General features: G+C 40.7%; 1 long non-coding RNA gene across 3 annotated transcripts in view; it reads left to right on the top strand.

Annotated features, from left to right (window-relative positions):
• The first annotated feature begins 222 nt into the window (after positions 1-222).
• LOC140212221 (uncharacterized) overlaps positions 223-10,542 on the top strand; it is a 45,072-nt gene continuing 34,752 nt past the window's right edge. For all 3 annotated transcript variants that reach the window (XR_011889686.1, XR_011889675.1, XR_011889694.1), the window contains exons 1-2: positions 223-389; positions 610-724. This is a non-coding gene — a long non-coding RNA (uncharacterized lncRNA). The remainder of the gene's footprint in view (positions 390-609; positions 725-10,542) is intronic.

Genomic DNA, 10,542 nt, shown 5'->3' with positions numbered 1-10,542 from the left:
TGGATCATGACAAAACTTTTTCCCCAGAAGTTTTAGCTCATGTATCTTAAAAATATCACTCAATTACACCACTTTGAATTCTCCTTCCTGAAGTAAATAAAACAATAAAGTACTAATTTAACTAAATGTGCCATTACCGCCACCATTTCCACTTAATCCGGGTTATCTGAGTACGAATACAATTTCAGAGTAAATTTCCTTATTAGGCTGCGTTTCCAAGAAAATTCCAGTCGAAATCTCTGTATCTGCCGAGATTCTTGACTGTTCCTCCACTACGGACTCGACCTCGAAAGGCTTAACCTAACGGAAACCCGAACTCTCGGAGACTCTGTTCCGGTGAATTCTGAATTGGCGAGTTTTATATATATTTAAGCTGACGTGTTTCGAAGGTACACATTTCCAACAAAGCCGGAAAAATCAGCGTGCTTGGATAAAAGGAAATGCAAAGTTTACCTAATATGAGAAGTATTTGCATTTACTTTGCTTTGCTTTCTAGGAAAATGGATGTGTAAGGGATCGGTATCTTAAATTAGTCTGAAATGCTTCGAATGTTGTGCAACGTACATCGTTGATATAGAACTTTCACATTTATCTATTTTTTTTTACCAGAAGAACCAATGGAGTTTCCTGGAGGTGAAGGTAAATTGACAAAAAGTGGGTGCTCTTGACGAAGCAACTTCATTCCGTGGACAACTGATTGGAATATTCTGATGCTACAGTAACAGTTCGTCTTTCTATTTCATTTTGTGCGATTTAACTAACTCTATAAGTTGATTAAAATCTTGGATAGATTCACAATTTCTTTTAAATTAAAATGTGTTTCTTTATCAGCATTCATAAAAATGTTAATGAGCGAGACATCATCAAAAGAAGGATTCTACAAAATGGTCCAGACTTGCTGGATATAACGGTGGCTCCACTAGACTGAATTGGGGCAGCACATATGCTGAATTACTCTTGTAGATAGATTGAGGACATTCACAAGAGCAGGAAAGCCACTACATTTCATTCCAGTGAATGACGTGTCACCTACTCAGGTGACTATCTGATGCACCCCCCCCACCCCCATCCTTTGTTGGAGTTGTGGAAGCCTATTTGCAGAATCACTCTGTCCCATGTGATTTTACAAACTACCCATTTGACTGGGGTAAAACTGAATCTGTACATTATCATTCCTGTTATGACTTCTGTGCCTGGCCCTGACCCAGACTGGGCAGGGAGAAGCTAATCGAGATTCCAGAGCAGCATAATGCAGAACCCCACAAAACTGATGAATCTGTGTAACATTGCTACTAATATAATAACAGATTATTAAAAAAATCAGAAGAATTGTATGATAATAGGATTAGATGGTAAGTGTGACAAATTATAATGAATTAACATGCTTTGGTGCAACCTTTGTACTATCTTATAATCTTGCCTGGCTTTCAACTATTAATTAACTGGAAATCCAATTTATGTGTAAATAGTTCTAATCTTGGTTATGAAAACAGCTCACCACAGTGCTGCTGTGCCCCCCCCCCCCGCCATCTCTACATGTTGATTGGACCTGCTTATAGTTTCTCTATAAAATTTCTCCCAGTTGCTTTCCTTTTCTAACTTCTCTTTTCATAATGTAAAAGAATCATGCTTTTGACAATTGATTTATGCAAACCCTCTCTTGTAAAATTAGTCAGCTCCATCGTGGGTACTAGCCTCTGTAGTATCCAAGACTTCTTCAAAGAGCGGTGCCTCAGAAAAGTGGTGTCCATTACTAAGGAAGTCCTTTACCCAGGGCTGCCCTCTCCTCATTGTTACCGTCAGGAAGCCTGAAGTCACACACTCTGCAATTCAGGAACAGCTTCTTCTCCTCTGCCATGTGATTTTTTAAAATGGAGATTGAACCCGTGAACACTACCTCACTTTTCTTTATTATTTCTGGTTTTGCACTACTATATTTAATTTAACTATTTAGTATACATATATACTTGCTGTAATTCATTTTTTAATTTTTCTGTATTTTATCATCTATTGCATTGTGCTGCTGCCGCTAAGTTAACGAATTTTACGACATATGCTGGTGATATTAAACTTGATTCTGAGTCTTTGTTACTGTCCCCTTTATTCAGTAATAGAAACATAGAAAATAGGTGCAGGAGTAGGCCATTCGGCCCTTCGAGCCTGCACTGCCATTCAGTACGATCATGGCTGATCATCCAACTCAGAACCCTGTACCTGCCTTCTCTTCATACCTCCTGATCCCGTTAGCCATAAGGGCCATATCTAACTCCCTCTTATATATAACTCCCTCTAACTCCCTCCTAAATTCGTTAGGCACTATTAATTTTCACTGAAGGGTTGTCGTGGTGGAGGAGGTAGTCAAAACTGCCCAACACATCACCAGCACTAGTCTACCCACCATCAAGGACATGTATACAAAAAAGTGCCAGAATAGGGCCAGTAACAGTTTGAAGGATCCCACCCACCCACCCCTGCTCATGGACTGTTTGCCCTCCTCCCATCAGCGACGAAACTACATAGCATCCATGCCAGGACCACCAGACTCAAAAACAATTACTTTCTCCCAGCAGTAAGGCTGATTAACACCTCCACCCACTAACCCACCCTCCACATCTCCCACCACCATGACTTTATCATTTCCAGTCAGTCACCTTGTGTCCAGCAAAACTTTATAGACACATAATCTATGTATACAAGTTATGTATTTATATTTAATTGTGTTTTTGTACTGCAGCAGTTCTGCAGTAACAATTATTTCATTCTCCTTTACACTTGTGTACTGGAAATGACATTAAACAATTTTGAATTTCTGAACTTGATTGGAGACGTTGTTCCAACTCAAAGGATAGCCTGTAAGTAGTCAGACTGTGGATAAAACAGACAGCACATATTTCTAGGGTTAACCCCGCTTGAGGAATAAACTTATTTTCTTTCTTTAATTTGTAGCATTCCAGCTCTCTGCAGCTCAAGAGATGTGAATGTCATCAATTTTTAAAAGTTGTTTTAAACAAGTCCCTATGTCTTATATAGCAAGTTGATGTTTGTAAATCACATCTTCCTGAAGGTGTGGCCCTTAGCCAATTAACCAAACCATGTTATTTTTTTTAAAATTATGATTGCTTGTGATAGGACAAATCTCAGAGTTGTGTTTTGTATACATACTTTGATAATAAATGTATGTTTACTGTATAGGAAAAAACATACAACAATTCTGTTGGCTAAATATATTCTAAGAGCTACTAATAGATGCTCAATAAAACAAACTGTTAACAAGTCATAAAATGGTTATTGCATCCAGAATTAGAATTAGATTTATTATCACTGACTTGTAAAGCATGACATTTGTTGTTTTGCTGCAGCAGTACAGTGCAAAGACAAAAAATTGCTATAAATTACAGAAATGAATAAATAGTGCCCCCCCCAAAAAGTAATAATGAGATAGGGTTCATGGTGCATTCAGAAATGCAGAGGGAAGAAACTGTTTCTGGTTTAATAAGTATGGGCCTTCAAGCTCCTGTACCTCCGTCTTGATGGTCAGAATGATATGACATTTCGGCTGGTGAGAGTTCTTAGTGATGGATGAGGAGGGGTGTCTGTTCTCTTGGCTTCCCCTTCCTGAAGTTCACTATCAATTTCTGGAGGCTGCAATAGATATCCAACTGATTAGGGGACAAGCCAATCACTGGAATGAAGTGGAGCGTTATTTCAGCTCTTCCCAGCTCGAGAGATGTGAATGTCATCAATTCATCCTGAAGAGTACTTCAGCATAATACATCCAGGGTTTAACTGCCTGAATTCAGTCTAGTGGAGTGCCAGGTTGTTGTCGTGACATCACTCAACCTGCCAACTATCTTATACCTGCATGCCTGCTTGTTGCCATCTGAGATTCTACCCACAACAGTGGTACCATTGGCAAATTTATAGATGGCATTTGAGCTATGCCTAATCACTCAGTCATGAACGTAGAGAGAGTAGAATAGTGGGCCAAGGTTCACTTGTGTTGATTGTCAGTGAGGAGCAGATCAGAATCAGAATCAGGTTTATTACCACCGGCATGTGTCATGAAAATTGTTAACTTAGCAGCAGCAGTTGAGAAAAATTTCAGGTGCTCAAAAGCAGAGTGAAAAGCTGGTGCGATTGTGTCTGCTGTAGACCTTTTGTGACGGTAGGTGAACTGCAGCAGGTCTGGGTCCTTGCTCAGGCCGTTAATTACGACCATGACCAACCATGTTATTGCAGCGGATGTGAGTGCTATTGGGCAATACTCTTTGAGGTAGCTCACCCTGCTTTTCTTAGCCACTGATATGACTGGTGCCCGTTTGAAGCAGGTGAGAAAAGCAGTGAGGGGTTGAAGATGTTCCTGAATGCTCCAGCCGCTGAACATCTATCCATTATTAATGTTACGATCTCAGCAGTACAGCTCATGATATAATACGTCAGTCTCTGTCTAGATCAGGGGTTCCCAACCCGGGGTCCACAGACCTCTTGCTTAATGGTTTTGGTCCATGACATAATAAAATGTTGAGAACCCCTGTTATAAATAGAGGGAAACTCTACAAAATGTGGCAAGTCTGCTCAATTACAAATAACATTCTTGGGTAAATTCAAAGTTCAAAATAAATTTATTATCAAAGTGCGCATGTGTTAACATTAATTTTCTTGCAGGTATTCACAGTAGAACGAAGAAATGCAATGGAATCAATGAAAAACTACACCGAAACATGGTTGGCACAGCATTGTGGGCCGAAGGGCCTGTAATGTGCTGTAAATTTCTATGTTCTCTATGTTATGTTCAAACAAAGGCTGACAATCAATGTGCAAAGGACACGTTGTGCAAATACAAAAATAGATAAATAAATACTGAGAACGTGAGTTGTAACTTTAAGAGAGCTAAGTGTGAATGCAGGAAAACTGAACTCTTGGCATAAAGAATGAGCTGAAATCCTCGGCAATGTTTCAGCAATAAAGATTGTCATTTCAAAGTGGAGAATGAAGCCACAGCATTCCTGTTATAAGACAGACAAATAATGGAACAATCAGAAATGAGAGGAGGCAGTTATTGTTTGGGGGAGGAAACTGGAGTAGGGGTAAGTGGATGGTGGATAGTCAGCTATGGTGGGAGGAAGGATCGCAAGAGGCTGCAGAGGGTTGTAGGTTCAGCCATCTCCATCATGCATACAACTCTCCCCACCACGAAGAACAACTTCAAGAGCTGGTGCTTCAAGTAGGTGGCTCCATCATTAAAAAAATCCCTCACCATTTAGGACGTGCTTTTTCCATATTACAACCATCAGGAGGAAAAACAGGAGGCTGAAGAGCAGCAGTCAGTGCTTTACGAACAGCTTCTCCCTTTCTGAGCAGTGTGTGCACCCATGAACATTACCTCCTTATTTATCGTTTGCACTTTTTAATTTGTAAACTTGTAACGTTAATGTCTTGCACTGTACTGTAGGCACAAAACAACACATTTCATGATATACTGTATGCGTCAGTGACAATAAGCCTGCTTCTGTTTCTAAGTCCGCTTTCTTGTTGTACGAGGGGTGATTGATAAGGTTGTGACCTAAGGTAGAAGGAGTCCATTTTAGAAAACCTAGCACATTTATTTTTCAACATAGTCCCCTCCTACATGTACACACTTAGTCCAGCGGTCGTGAAGCATACAGATCCCTTCTTTGTAGAAGTGGTCCACAGCAGGGGTGATTGATAAGTTGGTGGCCTAAGGTAGAAGGAGATGAGTTATTAACTTCAAACTAGTTGAACTGCACGTGCATGTAACGAGAGTGTCTTGGACCTCCAGGTGGTCCACAGCAGGGGTGATTAATAAGTTTGTGGCCTTAGGTAGAAGGAGATGAGTTACACAGCTCTTGTTAAATGCATGTGCAGTTGAACTCTTTGAGTGAAAATGCAGAAAGTTTGAAGTTAATAACTCATCTTCTTTTACCTTAGGCCACGAACTTATCAATCACCCCCCCCAGCCCTCCCCCGTATATCTGTATGACTCTATGAAACCCAGTACTTCACTTCTGCAAGTGCCTTTTCCCAAGATAATGTCTGATAAAGTCATACCACCTTTATATTGACTGTTATATTATCTGGAGTGATAAAAGGCACTTCAATCAGCTAAATGTAAAGCTTCCACCACAGTTCGGTTTCCATGACACCTAACATGCTTATACCGTTTCACAAGAGGCACTTGCCTTTTACAGTTATTCTCTGTTCTCAGCTTCCTCCCACACAAGAAAATGACACTGTTGTGAGATTTAGGGAGCTGCTCAACATAGAGAACGGCAATTTCAAGTGCCATTATAACATTATTTTGTTAAGGTAAAATGGGAACAAAGCACAATGCAATGGATATTTCTTTTAGGCTTGTGTTATTTAATAGGTGGAAGGTAACTTGCACTTTGAGCAGAAAAGCATTTTACATTTATTCAATCTTTTCCAACTGATGGCGTGGTGTAAAAAATATTCAGAGTTACATGTATGTACTTGGGCAGCAGCACAGACACATAGCATCATGTAAGGATCATTTAGAAGGATAACAAACTACACACACTTTAGAAAATAAAACACAATTAGAACAAAAAATGTTGTGCCAAGTGGTCAAAATGTTCATACTGCTGCTAAACTGGAGTGATTAGGGATGTGCCAGTTGGTTCAAGGACCAAATGATTGAAGGGAAGAGGCTGCTCTTGAACCTGGTGTGTGGGACTTCAGGCTTCTGCACCTCCTATCCATTGATTGCTGCAAAAAAATGGCATGGCCCAGATGATGGGGCTCCTTGATGATAGATGGTGCCTTCTTGAGGCAGGGCCTCCTACTGAGGGGAGGGTTGTGCCCGTAATGTATTTGCCAGAGTCCACTACTCTCTGCAGCTTCTTACATTCTTGCATGTTTGAATTGCCATCCCAGACCATAATGCAACAAGTCTGGATACTTTCAACAGTACACCTGTAGAAGTTTTTAAAAATGTTCGATGATAAACCAAACCTGGACACTTTCCTTGTGAATGCATCTATATACAGTACTGGGCCCAGGGCAGCTTATCCAATATATTAACAACTAGGAACTTAGAGTTGCTGATTCATTCCATTGTCAATTCCCCAATGCACCTGTCCATTGAGCAGTGGTTAGTCAGCAGCTCATCCCACTGTGGCCCTTTATCATTGCGGCCAAATGCTGTGTGCTATGAATTTTACACAGTTTGCCTAGCTAACAGGGTTTGTTAAATCTTGTGCAGTACAATGAGAAAAAAAATGATTAATTGTCATGCTGTGAAGTAGAGTGCGGTCATAATGTGGTAGAACTAAGCTTTGGAAAAGCTAGAAGTGAATATAACCAACACACATAAAAGTTGCTGGTGAACGCAGCAGGCCAGGCAGCATCTCTAGGAAGAGGTGCAGTCGACGTTTCAGGCCGAGACCCTTCGTCAGGACTTCCTTCAGTTAGCCTGGCCTGCTGCGTTCACCAGCAACTTTGATGTGTGTTGCTTGAATTTCCAGCATCTGCAGAATTCCTGTTGTAAGTGAATATAACATTTGATTATTAATATTTGCTATACATGGCTAAATTCAGATTGCAATCACTTCCAATTAAAAAAAATCACTATTAAAAATAAACTGATATATTATGAAACACAGATACTTTAAAAAAAACCTTATTCTTTTCTTCCACAAGTAAAATCTTCATTCAGGGAAATAGTCTTACAGATCCTGTAGCACATAATCTGGTTCAGGATTGATGAACAGGTGTGAATGCTGGGAATTTACAGTAATTTTGTGGAGTCCAGCAGCGGAGCGTGGTTGAGAAATTGCCAGTGGAGCCTTGCCAGCAAGTTCAGGACTTTGCATGGGAATCCTGAACTTCCTGGCACTCATGTTGAGAAAGGCACTGCCAGCCATTCTCAGCAGCCCTTTTCATCTATATTGTGGAGCACAGCATGAGCATGTTGTTTTGTTCAGGTTCCTTTGTACTATGCTATACAAATTTGCTAAAGGAACATTGTAAGTATACAAAAACATTGACCTCAATAACCAAGGAAACAAATACAATTAAGATTTAAAGTACCAGAGCAGAACTTAAAAGAGGAACTGAACCCATTTTCAATGAAGAAAGTGTGTATTCGGGCCACAACTCAACAGAATAATGTAAATTTGGGTGCAGGCTATAATCATTTTGGTATTACAATGAAACAGAGGTTACTTGACAGCTCAACTCACTGTGGCTCTTTATTGCTGCAGCCAAATGTGTGCTATGAATTGCATACAGGTTTGGCCAGCTAACAAGCTCTTTCAGATTTTGTGTTAGTATTGTGCAATGAGAAAGAATTGATTAATAGTCTTCATAAGTAGAGACTGCCCATGGTAGGGTTTTACAGTAGTGATTTAGTTCAATCAGAAACCAGAATTTTCAATCTTAACAAAGGAAACTATGAATGTCTGATGGATAGATAAGTTGCGATAGATAAGGAAACAACATAAGAAGATTTGACAATAGATACACAATACCGTAATTTAAAGAAACAATACATGATTTGTAACAAATATACATTTCTTTAGAAGGGCAGAATGGGAAATTCAATTTATGGTTTAATCCTAGTGTTAGAATCTTTGGTTCAAGTGTTTTCAGTGAGAAGAAGCTGAGGCTAGGTTAATGTTTTGTCAAGTTCTGTTTCTTTCGTTACTAGTGGCTAGTTAGAACATTGAGAATGAATCCTGAGGCAGTGGTGTGATCCTCTTGCAAGATGTGGGAGATTGAGAAGACCTCCAGCGTCGCAACTGCAAAATCTGCAAGTGAATCGGGTGCAGCTCTTAAAGGCTCTTTTAGGGAACTGGAGCTGGAGAAAGATGATCTACAGATCATTTGGGAGAAAGGCGAGTTGATGGATAAGAGCTACAGTCACACCTAAGTTGCAGGAGGCTGGGTGACTGTCAGGAAAGGGAAGGGAACAGGCAGACAATCCAGAGTATCTCAATGGCCATTCCCCTCAGTAAAAAGTATACTGCTTTGGATCTGGCTGGGAGAGATGTCCTGCTGGTGGAAAGACAGAGCAGCCAGGTTTCTGGTTATGAGACTGGCTCGATAGATCAGATGGGAAAGGGGGAGAAGAGGAGAGAGATGGTGATAAGGGATTTAATAGTTAGGGGTAATTATTGTTAATTACAATAATTGTGTGGATGTGAAAGAGACTTTCAAATGGCAAGTTGCCTCCCAGGTGCCAGAGTCAGGGACGTTTCAGATTGGGTCCACAGCATTCTATATGGGGAATAAGAGCAGTCAGATGTTGTGGTACATATTGGTAGGAAAGGGGATGAGGTGCTGAAGAGTAAATATAGAGAGCTGGTAGGAAGCTAAAAAACAGGGCACCAAAGGTGGTGATCTCTGGATTGCTGCCAATGCCTTGTGCAGTGAGGATAAGAAAAGAATGACATGGCAGATGAATGTCTGGCTGAAGAATTGGTGCAGGGAGAGATGTTTCAGATTTGTGGATCATGGGGATCTCTTCTGGGTAAGGTATGACCTGTATAAAAGAGAGCGGTTGCACCTGATCTAAAGGGAGGCCAATATCCTAGTGGGCAGGTTTGCTAGACCTCTTGGGAAGGGTTTAAACTAGGTTGGCAGGATGACAGGAACCAATGTGATAGGTCAAAGGATGAAGCAGCTGGTGTAAAGATGTATGCAACATGTGGAGAGACTTTGAGGAAGGATAGACCATGGGTAGGGCATAATTGCAGTCAGTTGAATGGGTTGAAATTATCTACTGCAATGAGAGAAGTAGGGTTATGAACTTAGTGTGTGGATCATTACATTGTACTACAACGTTGTGGCCATTACTGAGGCTTGGCTGTCACAAGGGCAGAAATGGCTGCTGAATGTTTGGGGATATAGGTGTTTCAAAAGGGACAGAAGGAAGTTAAAAGTGGTAGGAGAGTGGCAATGCTAATCAGGGATAGTACCACAGCTGCAGAAAGGGATGTCATCATGGAAGCATTGTCTACAGAATCAATGTGGGTGGAAGTCAGAAATGGGAATGGAGCAGAATTTATTTTGAGTATTTAGAATACTCTATTTTGAGTATTCTATAGATCTCCAAAAGCCACCAGTTCACTGGGGCAAATTTTGGAAAGGTGCAAAAATAACAGGGTTGTTGTCATAGGTGACTTCAACTTCTCTAATATTGATTGGCACTTCCTCAGTGCCAAAGGTTTAGATGGGGTAGAATTTGTTAGGTGTGTCCAGGAAGGAGTCCTGACCCAATATGTGGATAGGCTGATGGAGAAGAGGCCATAACAGGTCCACTACTAGCCAATGAACCTGGTCAGATGATAGACCTCTTGGCAAGTGAGTATTTCAGAGACAGTGACCGCAACTCCCTGACCTTTACCATAGCCTTGGCCAGGGATAGGAGCAGATGGATTTAATTGGGGGAGGGTGAATTCTGATTTATGAATTATGAAGCAGGAACTTGGAAGCATAAATTGGGAACTGATGGAAACATACAACAGAAATGTGGAGGTCGTTTAGGGAGCATTCACATGG

This window comes from Mobula birostris, chromosome 1, assembly GCF_030028105.1.
Source record: "Mobula birostris isolate sMobBir1 chromosome 1, sMobBir1.hap1, whole genome shotgun sequence".
Classification (NCBI taxonomy): Eukaryota; Metazoa; Chordata; class Chondrichthyes; order Myliobatiformes; family Myliobatidae; genus Mobula; species Mobula birostris.
Note: the sequence above shows the minus strand (reverse complement) of the source record. Positions and strands in the feature narration are given on the sequence as shown.